Below are 11,424 nucleotides of genomic sequence, written 5' to 3' on the forward strand. Positions count from 1 at the left end.
CCTGTGGCAGTGAATTCCAAGTGTTAATCACTCTTTGGGTGAAGAAGTACTTCCTTTTATCCGTTCTAACCCGACCGCTCTGCAGTTTCATGGAGTGCCCACGAGTTCTTGTATTGTGAGAAAGGGAGAAAAGTACCTCTTTCTTTACCTGCTCTTTCCCATGCATAATCTTATAAACCTCGATCATGTCACCCCTCAGTCGTCTTTTCTCCAAGCTAAAGAGCCCTAAGCGCTTTAACCTTTCCTCATAGGGAAAGTGTTCCAACCCTTTTATCATTCGAGTTGCCCTTTTCTGCACTTTTTCCAAAGCTATAATATCCTTTTTAAGGTGTGGTGACCAGAACTGCACACAGTATTCCAAATGAGGTCTCACCATTGATTTATATAGGGGCATTATTATATTGGCTGATCTGTTTTCAATACCCTTCCTAATAATCCCCAGCATAGCATTGGCCTTCTTTATTGCAGTCACACACTGTCTCGACATTTTCAGTGAGTTATCCACTACAACTCCAAGATCTCTCTCTTGCTCAGTCTCTGCCAGTTCAGACCCCATCAATGTGTATTTATATTTAGGATTTTTGGCTCCAATGTGCATCACCTTGCACTTGGCCACATTGAACCCCATTTGCCATGTTGACGCCCACTCGCCCATCCTTGACAGATCCCCTTGGAGTGCCTCACAATCCTCACTGGTTTTCACCACCCTGAACAACTTTGTATCATCCGCAAATTTAGCCACTTCACTGCTTACTCCCATCTCCAAATCATTAATGAACAAGTTAAAAAGCAGTGGACCAAGTACTGATCCCTGCGGTACCCCACTGCTTACCACCCTCCACTGAGAAAATTGCCCACCTACACTCACTCTCTGTTTTCTATGAACTAGCCAGTTTTTGATCCATAAAAGGACTTGTCCTTCTATCCCATGATTTTTGAGCTTACTTAGGAGCCTTTGATGAGGAACTTTATCAAAAGCTTTCTGGAAGTCAAGGTAAATAATATCTATTGGATCCCCCTTGTCCACATGTTTGTTCACCCCCTCAAAGAACACTAACAGGTTAGTGAGACAAGATCTTCCCTTACAGAAACCGTGCTGAGTCTGCCTCAATAGGTTTTGTTCATCTATGTGCCTACTAATTCTTTCCTTAATAATGGTTTCCACCAATTTACCCGGTATCGACGTCAGACTGACTGGCCTGTAATTTCCCGGATCTCCTCTGGAACCCTTTTTAAAGATGGGAGTGACATTAGCTACCTTCCAATCCTCAGGAATGGAGGCAGATTTTAAGGAAAGATTACATATCTTTGTCAGGAGATCTACAAGTTCACATTTGAGTTCTTTCAGAACTCTCGGATGTATGCCATCTGGGCCTGGTGATTTTTCAGTTTTTAAGTTGTCTATCAGTTTTAGGACCTCCTCTCTCATCACCTCAATCTGACTCAGGTCTTCCAACACCCCTCCTGAAATCAGTGGTTCTGGAGTGGGCAAGCACTTCTCATCTTCCACAGTGAAGACGGAGGCAAAAAATGCATTTAGCTTCTCAGCCATTTCCCTATCATCCTTCAATACTCCTTTTACCCCTTGGTCGTCCAAGGGCCCCACTGCCTCCCTGGCTGGTTTCCTGTTTCTAATGTATTTGAAGAAAGTTTTATTGTTGGTTTTTACGTTTTTTGCTATATGCTCCTCATATTCCCTTTTTGCCTGCCTGACCTCAGACTTGCATTTTATTTGCCATAGCCTGTGTTCCGTTTTATCAGCCTCACTGTGACTAGCTTTCCACTGCTTAAAGGAATTCTTTTTACTTTTTACAGCCTCCATTACTCTGTTTGTTAACCATGCAGGCTTTTTCCTATACCTGTTTGTGCCTTTCCTAACCTGCGGAATATATATTTTTTGAGCTTCTAGGATCGTAGTTTTAAATAGATCCCAAGCTTCCCCAATTGTTTTGACCCTTTCTACTTTTCCTTTCAGTTTCCTCCCCACGTGTCCCCTCATATCAGAGAAATTACCCCTTTTAAAGTTAAAAATGGTTGTGTGAGTCTTTTTGGCCAATTCTCTATTTGTACAAATGATGAACTCAACAACATTATGATCACTGTTTCCAAGCGGTGCAATCACTTTTACATCTCTCACCAGGTCTTGAGTGTTACTTAGGACTAAATCAAGGATCGCCTCTCCCCTGGTAGGTTCCGTGACCATCTGCTCCATAGCACAGTCATTTAGAGTGTCTAGAAACTCAATCTCTTTTTCCCGGCTAGAACACATATTGACCCAATCAATGTGTGGGTAGTTAAAATCACCTATTATTACACAGTGTTACAAAGACAGGCTACAAAGGAAGTAAACTAAATAAAACAAATTCAGAATACAGCAAAAAGAATGCTGCTTTTGCTCTTCCTGAATGGCAAAATGTACAGACAAGTGCTGGTAGTCTGTCAGATGTCTGAAAAGTATTGTATGTGGCTCAGAAGGAGGGTTAACACTTGTTATACACGTCTGTCTGCCCACACCCTTTCTCCTCACAATTCTGATTTGGCTGTCATGCTTGGGCCAGAGTCCTGATTAGGGACTCCAGAAGTGGTGGTTTCTTGCTTGGATCACCTCAGTTTGGTTGTCCTTAAGGGTATCACCAGGTGGTCTTCCTCACTTATAAGTGGAAGTGACAGGTGGACAGTTAATGGAAATCATCAGTGCTTCTAGAGAGAGGGAGAGTAGATTGCTGCCCTCTTTTACAGAGGTGGTAATTAAGCTCCTCCTTCAGAAACCATGGTATTTTCTCCATTTATGGAGAAAATGTGTGGTGGCAGACCTGCATCCTTCCTTGGCCCCCTTTAATCTGGTTTCTGATCTGGTTATGGGCCTCCAGCAGCTTTAGAGCCCATGAAGGCCAATCAACTGGAGATAGCAGAAGTAATGCATCTCTGTTGATTCTCTTACACCTCTCAGTAGCTTTTGACAATGGATTTCAAGATGCTGTTACTACTCATCCCATAGGAATACAAGCATCCACTCTTGAAACATTATGCCTTCATAATGAAACATTACTTGAGGTGAGTTATTGATGCTACTGCTTCTTGGGTATTGTCATGTGGTGCTTGCAAGAGGTCTGATCTATCACTGTTGTTTGATATCAGTATGAAACCACTGGGAGAGTTTTGCTGGAACTTTGAGTTTGGACCTCATTTGTAATGTTGATAATGCTCTATATTTCATTAATACAGAGCTGAAGGACAGCACAACTAGTGTGGAGGTCTGCCTCTCCTGGAAGAGAAGCATGGCAGCCTCTAAAGCCTGCTCACCATATCTCTTCCTGTCTCTTCATCAAAGGTAGTCTGTCTGAATCAGAAAATGGGGTCCTGTTTGTCATCATCTTCTTAAATAAACATACTTGGGAGTGTGGGGAATACATAATTCCCAGCATGTCATCTGCTCTGGCTCTAAAAGCAATTATGCAAGATGCAAGCAAAGCCACGCACGTATTCTGGCTGGCATGTAATTGTAATTTATTATATTACGGTCCATGACCAGATCATTCTGACTGGCATGGGAAGTGGCAGCATATGTGCTTTTAAAGAGCTCTTTAAGCTCTTTAAGGGGGAAAGTGCTACAGCCATTTTATGAATGCTCAGGCAAGTTTAATCAGTTCCTGCCTCAGTCTATTTGTTTGTACCGGCTATAGGGTTGCTGGATCCTGATGCTGGGAGAGCTTCTGTACCGATTAGGTTTGTGCAGGAAGTTGAATTTCACCAGGTGTGGCTTTTTTCAATATTTGGAAGACAACTGAACATGATGCAAGGATTAAACTCATACCATTGCTATAGGCAGCCATGTGAGCTCATCTTTAGTGACAGTAATAATAATAATAATCCTTCAATTTATTGATCACTCAATCCTGCAGAGCTTGCTGGCTCTGAGCGCTTTACAGTTACTCATTTTTCACGAGGGACTAACAATTATTTGTGGGGTAAGGGAGGACAACATATATATATCTTAAATCACACACATTCGCAGCCGACAAGGGTTTGTTCAGATGGAGAGGAGACGTGATCCGGAACGGCAATTTCCCAGCCGGGTTTGATGGTGTCAGCTTTCTCCAGACTCCTTCCAGGTGTAGCGCCGCAATGCCACCGCCTGGCCGGAATGGCCCATTACAGGCTGTCTTCACGCCGAAGGAGATCTCTCTAGGCTTTCCAATCTTCCGAGCTGGACTTCTGTTCGCCGGCTAACACCGCTCCACCCCACGAGGGGGGTGTGTGTTCAGTGTGCCCACTCTCTCTAAGGAGTAGTACCCATTTTATCTACTTGCCGAAGCTTTCGAAACGCTGGGTAGACGGCGAGTATCTTCCAAATTGATTTCCTATGCAGAAAGAGTAGAAAGATAAACAACTTTTTGGAAATATTCAGCCAGCTGAATCACAGTTTTTTTGTGTTTTGTGCGAGCACTTTAGTGTATCAGTGTGTGCCGACTACATTAACGTATAAGATCTTTTAGAAACTTAATACTAAAGCTACAGTTTAATAAAATCTCTCATGGATGGCCTGATAATGCCCTAGGTAGAGATAATTCCTATGGAAATACTACTTGAAAATCCAGTGCTTCAAAAGTTTTATACCATAAATATTTGGGTTTGTTTCTCCTCTGAGAAATACTTTCAAGACTGTAACAAATCTAGAAATAATGCTGACTGCAAAAGAAGATATTTTCCACTTCAGCCATGTAATTACTTAAAATAAAATAACTGAAGTTGCAATGGTTTGTTTAACAAGCCTATTAACTGGAGCCAGTATTTTACAAGGAGTCAGTTATATAGCATGTTCACGAAGATGGAAGAAACATTAAAAGTTTAAACGCAGAAGTTGCCTACAAGAAGAAAGGGATTCCAGAGAGATGTCTGGCACCTCTATTTATAGTCTCACAGGATTTTTAGGCATTTTTGCAAAACCAATTTTCCAGCAGTCTTAAGCTGGAAAAAAGCAGAGAGAGGCTTTAACTACTCTTTTCTGTCTTTACCTTTAAGCTCCTGACTTTAGAAACTGGGTTTATTTGTACAATCATGGATGTATATCTTCAGTGCTGGTTAACAAAAGCACATTACAGCTGGTGTGGTAAGATCCCAGCATCTTTTTCTGCTGGAGAATGTGCTTGCTCTGCTTTCACTTCCTCCAGAGATAACCATGCAACACCTGTCTTACACTCAGCAGGCAGGATGACACATTGCACAGTTTTTGAGTATTTTAAAGGGAACTTTGATGCTGGGTAATCACTGAAGCTGTGACTAGAAGGGGAAGACCAATGCTAGGGGGAGAGGGGCTTCCTAACAGTTTTCTGTTGTGCTGTTTTCCTACTTTTTCCTCCCTCAGTTATGTGAAAAAGACCCAACTCTGGGAAAGAATAGTTACTTGTAAGCGGGTGATAGGGCCAGAAACAGTATAGGTATGCTATTTTTTTGCTGAGGTCTGTAACCCATTTGTGAGGGAGGGAGTCCAGCAATGAAGTGTCACAGCAACAAAGCATCCATAAAAAGAAGAGGTCTAATGAGTTAAGCATGTGTGTGTGTTTAGGAGCAGGGTGAAGAAGCCATGGCACTACAGCCTTACTCTCTTGTTACAGAATAAGGGCAGGGCATAGAGGGTGGGCCTACAAACCCTTTGTCATCTCCTGGGTAAACAGACCACAAAAATAATACCAATTATGAAGGGATATGAGGGTTATCCAGTGTATTCCATGGAGTGTCACATGCATGATTCTGTGCTTGCTGGGCAGAAGCTGTGGGCATGTGCTCAGTGAAAGGAGCTCCTGGCTCTCAAGGAGCAAGTTTATTAATTTGAGGCCAAAGTAGCTCACCTAGAGTTGAGAGAGGCAAGGTGGTCGACAAGGCTTTCAGGAATGTGACAGTGGCATTCCAATCCCAGAATGACAGCTCTAGGGATGGGCATGAACTAGCTCATAAAATAAAGTTTGTGATTAATTTTGGCTGGAACATGTTGCACGAAGTGAAGTTTGTGGCAGGTCAACTGGCATGAACTTTCCACAAACGTTCAAGCAGTTTATGGTTTGTGAATGGGTACCTTTCCAGACAGATTGTTTTCATGCAGTCTAAATGTTTCCCAAACTTCAAAGCAACATAACTTGGAGGTCATGTAGAGGAGTATCAGGGGGAGGTCCCCTGCGACGTTGATGTCTGTAGCTTGCACAGGGTCCATTCTGTACACTCCTGAACCTGCACCTGTCAAAGTGACAATCTTTTTACAGGCACAAGTTCAGGAGTGTATAGAACAGATCATTTGCAACCTAGAGACACCAAACTCACAGAAGATCTCCGGCTGACTTTCCTCTACTTGTCTTCCAGGTTCAGTGAGGATAGGATGTACAGGGTCTGAGTTATGCCCCCCCCCCCCCCCCTGCAGGAAAGTGCTGTCTGGGGAAAAGACAGGTGGTTATTTCCCCAGAAAGCGCTTTCCTGAAGGCATCTTTTTGGAGGGCAGTAACTCAGACCCTGTACATCCAATCCTCACCGAACTTGGAGGACAGGTATAGGAGAGTCCGCTGGAGATCCCTTGTGAGTAGGGGAGGGGCGTTCTCCCATCTCACAAACATGAACTGAACCAATTTGGCGGTGAAAAGTTTTTGATGGTTTGTGGATTGTGAACCCATCTCTAGACAGATCATAAGAACATAAGAGAAGCCAATGTTGAATCAGGCCAATGGCCCATCTAGTCCAACACTGTGTCACACAGTGGCCAAAAAGACCAGGTGCCATCAGGTCCAGCAGTGGGGCCAGGACACTAGAAGCCCTCCCACTGTTGCCCCCCCCCCGAGCACCAAGAATACAGAGCATCCCTTGTCCCAGACCAAGACTTCCTATCTATACCTTGTGGCTAATAGCAACCGATGGACTTCTGCTCCATATGCCTATCTAATTCCCTCTGGAAGCTGTCCATGCTTGCAGCTGCCGCCACCTCCTGTGGCAGTGAATTCCATGTATTAATCACTCTTCGGGTGAAGTACTTCCTTTTATCTTGCAAGTAACGGATAATGGGGGCCATGGGGAAGGAAGATCCCTTAGAAGCGACTCTTTCCTTGGTGGATGAACAGATATACTCTCTTGCCAAGGATATGCATCTGAGGGAAGGGGTGGGGTTGTCATAGTGGGAGCTTTGATCATTAGACATGTATACATGAGGTCCTGGAAACCAAATTTAGATTACTAGGTAGGAGACTTAAAAGCCAGGACCTCCAAGGAAGCTTTGTCTGAAATGCTACCTGTTTCAAGTGTAGGGCCAACTAGACAGGCACAGTTGGGGAGTCTCAATGTGTAGATGAGACAGTGGAGAAAGGAGAGATTTAAATTTGCTAGGTACTGGGGAATACTTTGGCACAAGCCAGGCCTATATAAAAACAATGAGCTCCACTTGAACTAGGATGGGACCAGACTGTGGATGTGGAACATGAAAAGGTGACTGTAGTGAGATGAGAGGTGGGACAGGGGCAGGAGATGCCTTGACAATTATGATACTGGAGAGATCCAGGCATCTTCATGGTTAGGCTCTTTGCTAGAACAGGGCATCCTTTCCTGCTGGGAGAGATGATGTGACAGCTCTTTGATGAGTTAATGTCTGTGGTCACACCAACTAAATAATCCACTTTCAGTGCAGTTTCCAACTAGATTTTTACTGTGTGAACTGGCAAAATCCAGTTGGAAATTGCATTGAAAGTGGATTATTTAGTGTGTGTGACCCCAGTCAATACCTCTTGACTGGAGGATGCAGGTATGGCAGGCTGGAGACCAAAACATAGCAACCAGATTGGCTAAAGACCCCAGAGCACACATGGAGTGTGAAAGGGGGAGCTGTTCCTTTCTTTGGGGCCTCCTTCAGGGTGGTTCTTGGCTAGGAACCCTGAGTAGTGTGTGTTTTGCCATGAGGGATGAAAGAGGGGAATGATGTGAAAAGGGGATGCAGATGAACCAGGTGGGGGCATCCTGCATCTATCCACATCAGATGCATCGTAGATTGTAAGGACTTTAGTTAGAACCTGTCTCTTTATTTTCTGTAGTGTGCCTAGATCCTGACCTTTGCAATACCTTGAGTTTGTGCTTTGTAGAAATAGTTTTGTTTAAATGGAGTCTGCATAAGTCCTTACCACCTGCCTGCCTCCTTGGCATTCTACTGGATACCCCTGCGAGGTTAACTTCAGGGAACTGTGCTGAGAGAGGGGACTGGATTTTACTTGAAGTGGTGGTGGTAAAACAACGGCTAGTCTTGCCCACAACATGACAGAGATCACAACAGTGGCAGAGCTGCTTTTAAACTGAACCCAGGGGGAAAGCTGACAGGAGCGGAGAAGAATCCAGTTCAGGCAGATTCATCCCAAAGGGGCAATGGGAAAAATGCTTCCAGTTGCCCAAATCGGGATGGGGTGGAGTTGGAAAGTGAGGACAGAATAAAGCAAAATAATCAAAGAGGCTAATGGGCCCTAATTGCTGTGGGTGACAATAGTGGCCCCCCAATTTAGCTCTGGGGACATGCTATTGGCACCCTGACCAAAATGCTCAGGGGGCTCTTGAGATGCAGAATGAAATCAGGGAGGTATCCAAAGAGGAGGGAATTGGGCAATTTTAACTGTTCTCACATTGACTGGATAAATGCACGCTCCAGTCATGCCAAAGAGGTAAAATTTCTAGATACCCTAAATGACTGTGCCCTAGAACAGCTGACACAGAACTGACCAGAGGGGAGGTGATTTTGGACTTAATCCTCAGTGGTGCTGCCCAGCACCTAGTGCAAGATGTGGATGTGATTGAACCGACTGGTAACAGTGACCACAGTGGCAACAAAGTGCCAGGGAACTCCAACACAAGTCATATTTGACTTCAAAAGAGGAAGCTTCTCTCAAATGAGGAATCTCATAAAAAGGAAATTGAAAGGAACAGTCAGGGGTCAGATCTCTTGAAAAGGCTTGGAGGTTACTGAAAACCTTAATAGTAGAAGTTCAGTTAGAATGTAGACTACAGAACAGGAAGGGTAGTACAAAGTCTAAGAGGTCATCACCAACATGGATGAGTAGGGTGAAGGAAGCTATTGGACAGCAAAAGGCTTCTTTTACAAACTGGAATGTTTTCCCAAACAAGACAAACCAAAACAAATTTGCAGAAAGGAACTGCAAGTGGGCAATCAGGGATGCAAAAAACCATTTTAAGGAACATATTGCGAAAAGCATCAAGACCAACAACAAAGAATTCTTTAAATACATCAGTAGCAGGAAACCATAGGCAGCTGAACCATTGGATGACAAGGAAATTAAAGGGGTACTGAAGGAGGAGGTGATTGTGAAGAAGCTCATCTGTCTTCACCAGTGAAGATACAGGGCAGATAATTCCAAAATTGATATTTTCAGGAGAGGAGGATGTTGAGCTGGGGCAAATAGTAGTGACGGGAGGAAGCTCAAAAACTTGTAGACAAATCACAAACTAACAAATCACCAGGACTAGATTGTATCCATCCTAGAGTTCTTAACTCAAACGTGAAATTGGTTCTTTTAAAATATGCAACATGTCCCTAAGATCAGCCTCTGTACCAAGGACTTACAAATGGCCAATATAACAACACATTTTATAAAGCGATGGGGTAGTTGTCTGGGAAATTACAGGTTGGTTAGTTTAATGTCTGTTCCTGGTAAATATATGGAAAGCATTATTAAAGATAACATTATTAAGCATACAATAGGGCAAGCCCTGCTGAGTAAAAACCAACATGGCTTCCACAAAGGGAAGTCCTGTCTCACTAGCCTTTTAGAGTTCTTTGGAAGTGTCAATAAAAATGTAGACAGGATTTTACTGGTAGATGCTGTGTATTTGGATTTCCAAAAGGCTTTGGACAAGTCCTCTTGTGGCTTGGAAATTGGCTAAAAGACAGGAAGCCGACTAGGAATAAATGGCCAGTCCTTGCAATGGAAGGATGTTAGAAGCAGGATCTCTCAGATCTGTACTGGGACTGGTGCTTTTCAAATTGTTCATAAATGACTTGCAGCTAGGGATGAGTAGTGAGGTGGCTTAGTTTGCAGATGGCACCAAATTATTTAGGGTGGTTAAATCAAAAACAGATTTCAAAGAGCTCCAGAAGGATCTCTCCAAACTTGAGGAATGGCATGAAAATGGCAAATGAGATTCAGTGCAGGGAACTGTAAAGTGAAGCATATTGAGGCGAAAAATCCCAGCTTCATAGGTACCCTGATGGGCTCTGAATTGGCAGTAACAGACCAAGAACAGATCTTGGGGTGGTAGTGGAGAGCTTGATGAAAATGTCAATCTAGTGCATGGCTGCCATGAAAAAGGCAAATTCCATGTTGGCCATAATTAGAAACGGAATAGAGAATAAAACTGCTGCTATCATACTGCCCTTTTACAAATCTATGTTGAGATCACCATTTGGAATACTGTGTACAATTCTGGTCACCGCACCCACAAAAGGATATCGTAGAACTTGAAAAGGTGCAGAAAAGAGTAACCAAAATGATCAGAGGGCTAGAGCAACTGGCATATGAGAATTAGTTAAAATGCTTAAGGATGATTAGCTTAGAACAAAGGCGAGTAAGAGGAGACGCAACAGAAATTATGCATCATGTGGAGAGTGTTCAGAGAGCAGCTTTCCTCCCTTGCATGATATTAGAACTTGGGGTCATCCACTGAAGTTGGAGGGTGGGAGATTCAAGACAGAGAAAAGGAAGTACTACTTTACACAGCATATAAAACTAGAACTTGCTGCTACAGGATGTGATGGCCGCCAACATGGAAGGCTTTAAAAGGGGAGCGGACAACATGGAAGGCTTTAAAAGGGGAGGCTGGGGCCATCAATGGCTACTAGTCATGATGGATATTTGCGCCCTGCCTCTTTATATTAGTTGCTGGGGAGCATGGGTGGGGGGGATGCTGTTGCAGTCATCCTGCTTGTGGGCTTGCTAGAGACAACTGGTCAGCCACTGCAGAAACAGTGGGCCCTTTGTCTGATCCAACATGGCTCTTATTGTTCTTACATTTTGGAATTCTTACATGTACTTTTTCTTTGTTTTCTCTAATTTTACTCTTTTTTGCCATCAAATAACAATTGGTTTATGGTGACCCCAGTAGGGTTTTCAAGGCAAGAGATGTTCAGAGGTGGTTTGCCATTGCCTGCCTCTGGGTAGCACCCCCGATTCCTTGGTGGTCTCCCATCCAAATACTAACCACAGCTGACTCTGCTTAGCTTCAGAAATCTGACAAGATTGGACTATGTAGGTGAAGACACTTTTTGTATGTGTGTGTGTGTGTATTTGTGTTTTGCTTTGTTCTTAATTTGGTAGCCACTTTAAACAGCTGATTAAATTGTCTTACCTAAAGGCTCGAAGCACGTTATCATTTTATATATATATATGTGTGTGTGTG

Source organism: Gekko japonicus, unplaced genomic scaffold (assembly GCF_001447785.1).
Source record: "Gekko japonicus isolate JY-2015 unplaced genomic scaffold, Gekko_japonicus_V1.1 scaffold29, whole genome shotgun sequence".
Lineage (NCBI taxonomy): Eukaryota > Metazoa > Chordata > Lepidosauria > Squamata > Gekkonidae > Gekko > Gekko japonicus.